This window comes from Cygnus olor, chromosome 14 (assembly GCF_009769625.2).
Source record: "Cygnus olor isolate bCygOlo1 chromosome 14, bCygOlo1.pri.v2, whole genome shotgun sequence".
NCBI classification, from domain to species: Eukaryota; Metazoa; Chordata; class Aves; order Anseriformes; family Anatidae; genus Cygnus; species Cygnus olor.
Genome location: NC_049182.1, coordinates 15,694,535 through 15,706,856, shown reverse-complemented (window position 1 = coordinate 15,706,856; position 12,322 = coordinate 15,694,535).

The window sequence follows — 12,322 nt, the reverse complement described above, 5'->3', positions numbered from 1 at the left end:
AATATTTGTGACTACTTACTATGTTGTGTGACTGAGAGGCAGCACAGCTGCAAAGCCAGTGTGGAGGCCTCAATCTGCAGTCCCACATACTCTGCGAGGAGGCCGGCCGGAGATGGATGAAGAGAAAGTTAATTCTATGTTATTTTTATTACTGTTGTTACTTGGTATATTGTTATAATTTTTGGAAAATTGTATAAGTCCTCACTCGTCAAAACTTATTCCAGACTGACACAGACAGGTGAAGGCCAAGGTCTCCCGCTGAGACTCATGGTGACTGTCACCGTGACATTTGCAGTAAAACTTGTCCACTTCAAGAGGGACCACGTGAAGTAAAGTGGGAGCTAAGTCCAGTAAGGAGATTCCCGCAAGATCTCCCTTGGGGTGCATTTTGTCACATTGGCGGGAAATAGTGGGGGAACCAGGGGGAACAGTAAACAAGAAAAGTCTGGTTAAGTATTGTAATCGGTGGCCCCCGTACAAATTAGAGGACAGGGAAAAGTGGCCACCAACAGGGGGAACAGCTAAGGTAACAACAGCATATTACAGCTAATGTTATTTTTGAGGTGGGAAGTATCGTATGCTGACATGTTTTTCACTCTCCGAAACCATCCTGAATGGCAACAAGAATGTGGGACAGGAGTGCCCCAAGATCCCATGGTCCTAGCCCTAGAGAAGGAAAATAAGGGAGGGCTCAGATGTTGTTGTTCAGGTTGCAGTATAGGACAACGCTGCACTAATCAGAAAAAGATGAGGAGTTGACTTTGAGGAGTTTACTGATTTTTACGCCCCCTCCCTAAGCCAGAGAACCGGGAGATGAGCCTGAAAGGGAGGGATGCTCCCCAACACCTCCTGGCAGTCCCGGCAGTCCCACGGCACCAAGAACCAGAAAACAACAAGGGGTAATTCAAGCTCTGCTAAGGGAAGCGGTAGGACCGGAAGGGGGACCGGTTCTTATCAAAGTACCGTTTTCCTCTTTTGACTTAGAAACTTAGAAAGGGGTGGCGAAAGGGTATCGTAATGACCCTCTGGGAGTGGCCTGCCATGTCCAATTTCTAATCAAACAGCACGAGCCCGACTGGGGTGACATCCAATTACTATTGGACCATATGACCGAAACAGAAAAACAGTTAATTCTTAAAACGTCTCTGGATTTGGCCCAAGATAAGATGGGAGGGGGTGATGTTAAGGAACATTTTCCCTTACAGGACACCCATTGGGATCCAAACAGAATGGCTGAGCGAGGAACGTTAGATGATTATAGGGATTGGGTTGCGAAAGCAATGGAGAAGGCAATTCCGAAAGCTATAAATTGGTCAGCCCTGTATGCTGTACGGCAGGGACATAAGGAATCACCATCAGAATTCCTGGATAAATTGCGGGATACTATGAGGAGACATACTCCTCTAGACCCCAGATCCAAAGTGGGAATACAGCAGTTGGTTTCATTCTTCATAGGTCAGTCAGCAACAGATATCCTTCAGAAATTGTAGAAGATGTGACTGACAGATAGTAGGAACCTAGAGACACTTAGACACTGTTACATCCCTAACCCCCCTTGATGATGATTTTGTTACTGGAAAAGGGGCAGCTAGCCAGAGTGAAAAGGCATATTTCCTTAAACCCCTAAAATATACATCGGGAAAACAAGTGAGAATACACAAATTCTTGTACATGCTGAACTCTCCAAAACCTCTGCTGAGATGGGACTTGCTAGAGCAATTGGGGGCAGAAATAAAATTTGAATCAGGAAAAAATGAGTTTAAGGTAAACGATGACCAATTAATATAGATATTAAGTTTAGCTCTTGTCAGCGTCCCAGCTCAGACAGGGGTACCAAAGGGGATTAAAAACCAGGTTTATCCAAGGGTGTGGGCTACTGAAACGCCCAGACAAGCCAAAACCACCACCCCCTGTAGTAATTAGGTTAAAGTCAGGGGTTCAACCTGTAAGGATAAAGCACTATCCCTTAAGGATTGAAGACAGAAAGGGAATTCAACCGAGAATTGATCGATTTATCAAAACCGGGCTGCTAAAAGAATGTGAATCAGAATATAATACCCCTATCCTGCCTGTAAAGAAACCAGATGGGAACTATCGGATTGTACAAGGTTTGAGGGATGTAAATAAAATAGCTGAAGATTTGCACCCATTGGTGAGAAATCCGTACACTTTGCTCTTAAAATTAATTGATGAATTGGCTTGGTTTACCGTGTTGGATCTAAAGGATGCCTTCTTCTGCCTATCCCTTGCCTCAGACAGTCAGCCTATTTTTGCATTTGAATGGGAAAACTCTGATTCAGGAAGAAAAACACAACTAACATGGACTGTACTCTCCCAGGGGTTTAAAAATAGTCCCACTCTTCTTGGAAATCAGCTTGCAAAAGATCTTGAACAATGGGAGCACCCACCCAGGAAAGGAGTGCTACTACAATATGTAGACGACTTACTGATAGCCACTAGTGAAAAGGAACAATGAGAAAATTGGACAGTTAGTTTGTTGAACTTCCTCAGTCTTAATGGATATCGAGTCTCTCCACAGAAAGCCCAGATTGCCTTGCAACCGGTGACCTATTTGGGATATGAAATCACTGCTGGGCTGTGAACCCTGGGAACGGCAAGGAAAGGAGCCATTTGCCAGACTCCTGAGCCATGAACAGTTAAGGAGCTCCACACGTTCTTGGTGGAAAATTTTGGAGAACCAGTATCATATGGCTGCTTGGAAATGATGGAGGCTGTGTATTTGAGCCATCTAGACCTGAAAGAAGAACTGTTGGAGGATGCTGAGGACACCTGGTACACTGATGGTAGCAGCTTCATGCAACAGGGCACACGTAGAGCAGGATATGCGGTAGCAACTACTGACCAGGTAATCGAGTCAGGAAGCCTTGGCTCCAACACCTCAGCACAAAAGGCAGAAATAATAGCCTTAACCCAAGCTTTGGAACTAGCAAAAGGAAAGAAAATTAACATATGGACAGACTCAAAATATGCTTTTGGAGTAGTGCATGCCCATGGGGCTACATGGAAAGAAAGAGGAAGTTGGCACTGCTCTGGCAGACAAAGAGGCCAAAAGGGTGGCGGAAGGAAGGGGAGGCAGACATAAGTCCTGATCCCAGACGGTAAAATCCAAACAGAATGCGAGCCTAAATATTCTAAGGAGGATCTGAAATTGATAGAGTATTTAGAAGGGAAGGTAGAAAAAGGGAAATGGGCCACCACACAGAATAAAACTGTGGTTCCCTTAGCTCTTCTGTGGTCAGTAGTAATGTCTGAACATAGAAAGACCCATTGGGTTGCAGAAGTCTTGTAAATACCTAAACCAACGGATAGTTGCACGGAATTTGTACACCACTGTTAGACAAGTAATGCAACAGTGCGAGATCTGCTTACAAAATAACCCTAAGACAGGTGTTAGGGCTCCGTTAGGCCAGATAGGGAGAGGAAATTACTCTGGGCAGCAATGGCAGATTGATTTTTCAGAACTGCCAAGAAAAGGAGGGTTTTGGTATCTGTTGGTTTTGACAGACACCTTTTCAGGCTGGCCAGAAGCATTCCCTTGCAGAACAAGTAAAGCCAAGGGAGTAACTAAAATATTACTGCAGGAGATTGTACCACGGTTTGTAGTCCCAGCAGTAATATCATCGGATAGAGGAGCCCACTTTATCGCCAAGATAGTGCAACAGATAACAAGATTGCTGGGGATAGATAGGCAATTACATACACCATATTGACCTCAATCAAGTGGTCAGCTGGAAAAGATGAACCATTTAATCAAGCTCCAAGTTGTTAAGTTAGGACAAGAGGCTGGGATGCCTTGGTCACAGGCCCTGCCATTGGTGCTTTTAAGAATCTGCACAAAACCTAGAGCAAAGGAAGGGGTAAGTCCATTTGAAGTTTTATACGGGAGACCATATCCGGTGCAGAAGGGGTTTCTAGTCAAGTGGGATGTGAAGTATTAACAGGGTACTTGATAAGTTTACAGAAACAACTATGAGAAGCTGAGAAGCTGGTCCTAGGGAGTAGGGCAAGGGGGCTAGATGGTCCTATACATAACATATTGCCTGCAGATTATGTGTATGTTAAATCCCTCTCAGATTCACCATTGGAACCTAAGTGGGAGGGCCTGTTCCAAGTGCTGCTGACTTCTCACACTGCTATCAAGATAAAAGAACAAGCTCCCTGGATTCATCACACCCGGGTTAAGAAGGCACAGAAGCCACCCTGGACAATTAAGCAAACAGGACCGCTCTGACTATCGCTCAAGAAACAGAATGATTAATGTTTTATTTGTAGTATGGGGCTTAGGGGTTGCCAGGGCATGGGAGGGAAATTTACATTTTAATAACACAGAGGGAATGGTGAATGCCTTAAATCTATCCTCTTGCTGGACATGCACAGCCCTTCCCAGAGGGAATATGGAATCTCCCTTTTTCGGAGTTCCAGTGTCCTATGCAAATTGGAGTTGGCCATATGACAATCTAAAAAATTCTACTCTGCCTACCGGGGAAAGCCTGCTCTGGAGGGTGGGGGAATCCTGCCCTCCAGGACAGCAACTAAGCAAACTTCCAAATGGGGAGACCCTTTGTTGGGGCTTCTCATCCCCCTTACCAGCTAGAGGAACCCCGGTGCCATCTTACACTTGCGGAAACAATAGCATTCACTCTCTTAAATTTGAGTTACAGGAACTGGGGAAAACAATATTTATACAAAGGAAGAATGACACTGCCCCAAGAGTGGGACACTTTAAATTAAGTGCTCTTAATGGAGCAACCATATGCAGCAAGGATACCCAGTCAAACTCTTCAGGATGTCCGGCACCAATCATGGCAGGACTACTACTCAATTACTCCTATAGTTGTGTACCGGATGGATTATGGTGGTTATGTGGGGATGGCCATGCCAGAAAATCCTTGCCAGACCACTGGGATGGGACCTGTACCTTGGGGTATGTTATTCCTCAGAGCATAGTGTTTAATCAGACAAGGCCACCAGCAGGATTATTAAGGACATTGTGGAAAAGGACTAAACGACGCCTTCCAACCCACTAGTCGATAGGCCAACGGGTTATCACAGCTTTGTGCGTTGGCTCATTCCGTCTCCGGGAGTGAGTGTATTAGAAAAGGCATTAGTAAATATTTCTGCCACATTGGAGAAAAAAGACAATTTTACCATAGACGCACTGAGAGCATTACAGGTTGAAGTGAGCTCTCTAAGTACTGTAGTACTGCAAAATCAAATGGCATTAGACTTGCTGATGGCCAAAGAAGCCATTAGACTTGCATTAGACTTGCTGATGGCCAAAGAAGGCAGAGTGTGCACTGTAATCAAAGTTGCTGCTCATACATAAAACAAGACAAAAGAATCGAGACAGACCTTGAGAAAGTTTGGGGACAATCAAAACACTTCCATCTAGCATCGATGGATGATACCATGTGGGGTTTTACAGAAATTTGGGATAAGCTTACCAGGTAGTTACCTAATTTTAGGATCAAGCAGCTTTCCCTCGCTTGCATTGCTATGTTATTTCTTGGGATTTTTATATTCTGTATTTTATGCTGTTTCCTTTTCCTATGTCATCAAACCGGGTGTAGCTACAAGGAATGGAAGAAGCACAGGCTGAGGCAAAGGATAGAAGAAGGGAAGTATTTTCTAGATAGAAACGGGATAATCTGTCAAGGAGCTGCTAGATTAAAAAGAAAAGGGGGAATTGAGAGAAAGAAAGACTAATTGATGTCCTTGTAATGAGGGGCCCAGAACTGAACACAGCACTCGAGGTGCAGCCTCACCAGAGCAGAGCACAGGGGAACCATCACCTCCCTGCTCCTGCTGGCCGCACTACTCCTGATGCAAGCCAGGATGCCACTGGCCTAAGAAGCCTCCCACGTGGGGAGGGCACGGGGGTGTGCTTTATTAGTAAATAAAGATGGGAGCTCAAAAATGTTGTGCTGTCTTTTCCTGAGAGGGGCTGGAAGTGCACACACAACTTTAGGATGTTGTTCCACTTGTTTGCTGGGGCCTGGACCCCAAAAGCTCCTGCTCATCATGAGGAAGGTTTTGTGCCAAGGCTGCCACTGCGTGCCCCGCTGCCAGCAGTGGACCTGGCTAGGACTTGCCTGCTGCTCACAACTTAAAAGTTTTACATCAAAAACTCGGAGCATGCATCCATTTCCTCCTTGTGTGATAGAATGCCACACAGTTACATCAGTTACTCAGATCTAAGATGGCTCTAAGAGCTGTGGTCCAGAAGGAGGATTTGGCTATCGGCTCCTTCTTGAAAGCTGAAGTTTCCCCATCAATGTGCCTGGAGCTGCACCAGCAGAACCGTTCGCTGAAGCAACCCTTGGCAAAACGATCTGAGACTAGATCAGCTTCCTGGACAAGAGCTGTGCTCGCTGTTACTGTGTGGCAACAGGAACTACCACCTCCTCATCCTCTGCTCTCCACACATACCAAAAAACCCTTTTACCACCTTAGCTCAGTCCTGGTCACAAGAAACTTCTGCAGGGGAGGATTTTTTTTTTTTTTTTTTTTTTTACAGCCCTACTAAAGGAAGATTGCAGATATAGACCTGCCCTCAGTTCCTGCGCTAGGGCCAGGCAGAGCTTCGTTCCACATGCTGACCACCTCTTTGTGCACTATAAGGAAGCCCAGTTGCCTTGCTAAGGGTTCTGCGATCTGCTTTGAGCACCTGGTATTTTGTTAGGTCTCATCTAAAACATGTCATAGAAGGATATGTATCTCTCTATATGTATTTACACACACACACATATATACACACATATATATATGTGAAATGAAGCTAAAGTTCTCCTGTGGATACAATTGCCCATTTATCACGTTTCATTTCTCAAATGTCTGCATCTGAAAAAATTACTCAAGCCTTTTTAATGCTTACTTCTTGCTCTTTAGAGGAAGTTACAAATGTATAAACAAAGCTGCATACTTCGTGTCTTCCTGTAAATTGTATGTAATTGTGGAAAGTCCACTGGGGTGTTCTGGGGAAATTTTGATGTGGCTTCGTAGCTTTCCGTTGCGCTATAACTTGCAACTGAAACGTTAAACACAGACATTTACATATGTTAGGGAATACAAAAATTTAGCTGCTACCTGGAAGCAAATTGTGCCCTTTCAGAAATACACACTCTGATTGTAAGATACAGGCTTTAATTTCCTGCCTGTACCAGACCATGCAGTGTGGAATGTTTTGTGTAAAGTGATCTATGCAGTGTCTCACTGGCATCTCTGGAAGGGTTGGGAAAAACAGATCTGCAATGAGATTTTTCAGTACCTTAGTCCTGAGATATTTTTTTTTTCCAGGGCTTGCACTCTTGACTATGTTTCCTACATACCTTTTAACTTTAACAGAAATGATCTACTGTCTCTGGGATGTGTCAGTAATAAACATACACATACCACCTCGAACATCAAAAAAAGGAAAGTCTACAGACTGACAGATGCCCAATTCCTGCTGTCTTGTAACAGGCAGAAAACACCCAGAACCAGCCTTGTGCTGAGGAAATGAACATTTATAATTCTCTATTTCCAGCACTGCAGACTCAGTGATTGATTTCCTAGTTTTTGTCTCTGACTTCAAAGAAAAAAAAAAATTCTGCATAGGTTTCTGAGGAGCAAGTTCTGAATATATATGCATAGGAATATCATGGGTGACCACTTTAAGCTATTTTATGTAGCAAACCCTCTTAATTTGTTTTCCCGTGTAAAAAATAGGAATAAGTAAAGGGCTCTGTGATAATTAATAAACTGAGAGCTGTTCAATTAAAAACAAGATCAACAAATCTGAAAGTTTGGTTTAAGAATTGCTTCACAAGAACACAAAATACTTTGTCTAAACATCATCAACTGTGACAGGATATATGAAAAAACAAGCCAAGCTCCACTCGCAGCTATCTTTGTCTGTCTCAGAGTAGAGGTTTAGCTCAAACTGGAAGTTTAACACAGCCTGTGACAGGCTCCAAACATTTATTAATTTGCAAGTCAAATCGATCTGTAGGTTATGAGCACTTTTAGACTGGAGTTACCTGTACATTAGTCACTACATTGCCTTGACTAGCTCATAAGTAATAATAAATACATCTGAAAGTGAATTGATGGTCATCCGGAAATACAAGAAATATAGTTCTTGCATGTGTATATATAATATATGTGCATTTGTATAGCCAATTCCAAGTGTTTGTTGTTTACAACTATGCTAAAACATTATACAGTGCCCAGGTGGGATGAAACCACTTGAGAGGATTTTATATGAAAGACACCCGAAGTCAAGGACTTTTTTTTTTAAACAAGCATTACTTACATAGATGTTTCAGGGCTAGACAAAAATTGTTTCATCACTGTATTATATTAGAATCTCATTTTATCTTGCTATGACCAACTTGATACATCTGGATCTTTGTGACTTAAACCATATTTTGGCTTTTATCTCAGCACAGTAAAATATAAATTTAAATAAACAAAAACACCATCCCAGTAATTCAATGAGTGCTTTACCCAGAATAAACTATGACAGTTTAAGAGATCGGTGTGATTAAGGAAGCTTAAGCTCCTCATAGGTACCGCCTGTTGTGCATGCTCTTATCTCACGGTAAGCGAAAGCACGATAGCATCTCGCATGCTTCAAAGTCCCAATGCAAATTACTTTGTGGTATGTGGTTCCTGTAACCTGGCTCTGCATGCAAAGTATCTGAGGCAGGGCTAAGTAATTTGCCTGCCATTAATGGCACTTCCCAGTGGAGGACCATGGTTTCGGTTGCTTGTCACCTAACAAAATTTCAGGTTTCTTAAGTTTCATGTCTATTATCTGCTTTGTGATATTTCTTCCAAGTTTTTAAGTTCAGATCAGTTTCCAAGGATGAATCTAGGGAAGAACAGACCTGCTCTGGACTAGCACCTCCTGGCATTTTGCCAGGGTGATTGAATATGTACCTAAATTCTGCCTTTGCCTGTCTTTGGAGAAATTCCTCTGTCTAGCTAGGCCAGGATCAGCAGGCTCTGGGTCTCTACACTGGAGACAAGGCGGTGGCAAAGGCTGAGGGTGCCAAGTGCAGGAGCAGGGTGGGGATGGCAGCACACGGCCTTGGGTGGCATGCTGGTGCAGGCTCCCCTGTCCTACACAGTGGCGTAGGTGAGGGGAGCTGCCTGGGTCAATGCTGCTGAAAAACTGTGAGGACCACTGAAAATGTAATGGCCTGATTCTCCCTGAGTTTTGAGCTTTCCCCTGAACACAAAAGCCATTGATCTTGTGGGACTCATATAACCCTCTTTCCTCCCTTCCACGTGTCTCAGCCATAGGATTTGTACTCTTCCTCCCCACATAAATGTGCATTTGTAAAGGATTATTCTTAGGGAAAAGGAGTGGTCCTTGTGCCATGGGGACAAGTCAGAAACAGTAGGATAAGGCGGTGTCATCCACAGACCTACCCTGAGGATCACTTTACTTTGAAAGCAGAAAAGCCCTGAGAAAGGAAAAGGTCAAGAGATCATGTAGGAACAAGATGCGAAGCTATGCAAATCTTGCAGCAACGTCTGTTCCCCCTGCCCGTGAGATTATGGGATGTCCCTATCTGCAATGGTGTACGTTAAACTTCCCCATACTACTAAATACTGCTTGTACAGCGTGTGTGCTCAGCTCCTAGCCTGAGGAGTTACTCACCGCCTGCAGGGCCCTCTGAGGGCTGGAGGTGCTCAGAGGAACAGCTGGGCTTTCTTGCACAGAAAACAGGTAGCACTTGTGCTGCTGCTGGCTCAGAGTACAACACTGCTGGGTAAGAAACTCTACAGACACACAGCAGTTATGTCTAAACATGTGTGAGTAAACTACATAAGAATTAGGGTAGAAATAGCAGAATTAGTTGGTATTCCATAAGGTGCTAGCACATAAATAAGCGTGGTACCTTCAACAGCAGCAGCCTTGGTGACACTGCCGTCATGACATGGTCCAGAGGCCCCTGCGGTGCGCAGGCAGCAGCCAGCACAGGAAGCCATCCATCCATCCTGCTGTAGGAGCGATGGTGCCAGGCGAGCACTGTGGGAAGCCACTGGACATCCCGGGTCCCACACATGCCCTTCCAGGGCTGGCAGGTCATGCTGCACTGCTGGTTCCTTCCAGTTCCCGGGATGAAACTGCAATCTCCTGGTCACAGTGACCGCAAGGCCTGTCGTAGTCAGTGGGAACTGTGGGTGCTTCTTCTTCATGGGACCAATATGAACAACACTAGCCAGCTCATGGCACAGGATCAATGCCTATTTTATTATTTAAACAATTTACATTACATTAAAACAATAATCGTTGTTAAAACGATTTAACAAAACCAGATCAGGTGCTGAGCCCCACTTCTTGCCTGTTGTCCCAGCCCGGACAGAACGGGCCGTGCTGGGCACCGCTGCCATGGCCTTGGCCTCCCAGCAGTCGGCTCTGCTCCCTGCAGCTGGGCTGGGCCAGGCTGGGCACAGTGGCCCTGCAGCGCCCATGTTTGAAGTAGGCACACAGACCTACAAATGAGGAAATGAACAGCCACAAGCCCCTCAGCAGGGTGCAGGGAAACACACAGAGCCACCTAAGTGGGGTGCTCCTGGGCTACTACTTGCCTGCAGGCCCGCGGCCTACCCAGGGACCCCAGCAGGGCCCCATGCTCCAGTGGTCCCAGGGCATTAGAGCCAGGCCCCAGCACGGGGCAGAGATGTGTGGAGGTGGTGTGAGGTGAATCAGGGCTAGGGCTTGGCTCACAAAGCTGAAGCGTGCACCGTAAGGCCTGAAGGCCTCTACCAATGGCTGGCAGTACAGTCTCTTGGCACCCCTCCAGTTTCAAGGGTGGGGCCCAAGTGCTGTTTTGGAACATCTTGTTTTCAGGTTCTCTTCAGTTGCACTCAAAAGCTATATGGCGTGTTCTGGAAAAGCACTCTGGCTTGGCTAACACACGCAATGATACTGGACTTGCAAGTCACTTCATCCAGTTTAACATCTTAGTTGGCCTTAAGCCAACGGGATTTCTCAAGACCACCCTAAGCTTAGCAAAACCTAGCCAATTCCTGCTGCCTAGCCCACAAAGTAAGAGGCTGTCTTGCAGAAGCCTCATAGCCTTATGCAGATAATTGGGAGCTAACTTGAAAAATTACAGACCAGAAGCCATAGGACCCACAGAGACTAATGCAAAAGCCGCAGCAAAACACCCTACAAGCAGGAACACAATCTGACTAGTCCCTGCCAAGTAAACAAACAAGCAACAACAAAAAACAAGGATAAAGGAAGATAAGATAAACTTTCTCTCTGCATTATTTGCCACAGACCAATAGATAAAAAGTGATACCTAGAGGCACTGCAAGCAGGAGCATTCTGTCCTTAGGCCACAGTTGCCTGCATGCTGTATGAGGAACCTGCACACCACAAAGCCATGAGCAACCCCAAATAATTATGGCGTAAACCAGTTACTTCAGCCAGTACCTGGACGTTTTTGAATAGTCCCAGCTAGCTTTTTTAGTAGGCTCAGCTAGGTTTGCTTTAGGTGAAAATGCTACCATCTGCTACAATTACATAATAACCTTCACAGTTCAGGCTTAATGATACTCATTAAGCTGGAGTGTTTTTACTGGCTGAATGCTGTCACCAGTTTTTCATGGAGTGGCAAAGACAACCATAAATGCTGTAGTTTGAAGCATAATTGGCAATATGCAAGTGTTAAGTAGGGATACAGGCCAGGGAAGGCTGAGTGCTGGGTGGGAGATTCATTTTATTCTATCCTGAGGTTGGAATGTAATGAACAGAAGTGGTCTGTTACATCTGGGGCACTAATAATAGTCAGCTACAGAAAATGTAGCAGCAAATTGGAATTTAAGTATGTCAGGACATCACAAGATCCTGTCATCCTCTGTGGCTGAGTGACTTCCTTTTCCTCAGTCAGACCTCCCGTGACCCTGAATTCCCAATATTTCTCCATTTATTCTATCATTAGTTAATGAGTGCACTTTTGCTGCAGGCCTTTTTTTAAAAGAGTTTTTAAAAAGCAGCAAAGAAAAGCATTTCATTGAAGAAAATGCCTAGGGTCAAAAACTATGTGGCTTTATTCATCTGTGCATGTAAGACTACTAAAGAATTAAGTTTGGATGCCATCAAAGTACATTACCCCTGTTAAGAGTGTGTTTGAGTTAACTGCAGCCATTCTCAGACAGGAGCTGCCCCAGATGAACTTGTGTTGTCCCCCAGCACTTTCTCTGAGCTACTGCACTGGTGCTAAACTCAGATACTGTAAATGATTACTCAACACCTTAAATACACGTAGAGAGAAATAATCTGCATCACAACGTAAGG